Here is a 1,006-nt window from a genome sequence, read left to right as displayed (position 1 = left end):
ACAAGCATTTGGCAACAAACCGAACTCAGCACAGACAAGTATATGGACCAAGGAAATACCAACAACATGGAAAGAAAAAAAAATAGGTGATAGCAGTAAATTCATATCTATCACTAGTTACACTCAATGTGAATGGACTAAATGCACCTATCAAGAGAAAGAGAGTGGCAGACTGAATAAGAAAAGAAGACCCATCAATATACCCCCTACAAGAGACCCACCTTAGACACAAAGATAAAAACAAATTAAGAATTAAGGGGTGGAAAAAAATATACCAAGCCAACAATAATCAAAAAAGAGCAGGCATAGCAATATTAACTTCTAATAAAATAGACTTTAAGGTGAAAAACATAAGAGACAAATAAGAACCCTATATGATGCTGAAAGGGTCAATTGACAAAGAAGATGTTACATTAATAAATATTTATGCACCTAATGAAAGTACTCCAAAACACGTGAAGCAAATATTAACTGAATAAAAGGGACAATAAACAATTCTACAATAGTAGTAGGAGACTTTAGCATACCACTTTTGAGGGGGGACAGATCAACTTGAAAAAAAAAAATCAGCGAAGATACAGAAGAATCCAACAACACAATCAACCAACATATATAGAGCATGCCACCCAACAAAAGCACAATTCACATTCTTCTCTAGTGTATAGTGTATAGTACATGGATCCTTCTCTAGAATAGATCATATGTTAGGACATAAAACAAGCCTCAATAAATTCAAAAGCATTGTAATTCTACAAGCATCTTCTCAGACAACAATGCTATAAAATTAGAAATTAATAATAAGAAGAACAAGGGAAAAACATCAAACATATGGAAGCTGAACAACTCACTTCTCCAAAACTACTGGGTAACAGAACAGATAAAAACTGAAATTAAAAAATTCTTAGAAACAAATGAGAGTGAAGATAAATCATACCAAAACCTATGGGACACAGCAAAAGTGGTACTCAGAGGACAGTTTATAGTAATAAATGCATACATCAAAAAA

This window comes from Orycteropus afer, unplaced genomic scaffold (assembly GCF_000298275.1).
Source record: "Orycteropus afer afer isolate SDZICR_OR568_19922 unplaced genomic scaffold, OryAfe1.0 scaffold00537, whole genome shotgun sequence".
NCBI classification, from domain to species: Eukaryota; Metazoa; Chordata; class Mammalia; order Tubulidentata; family Orycteropodidae; genus Orycteropus; species Orycteropus afer.
The sequence above is the reverse complement of the archived record's forward strand: the minus strand, read 5'-3'. Positions refer to the sequence as shown.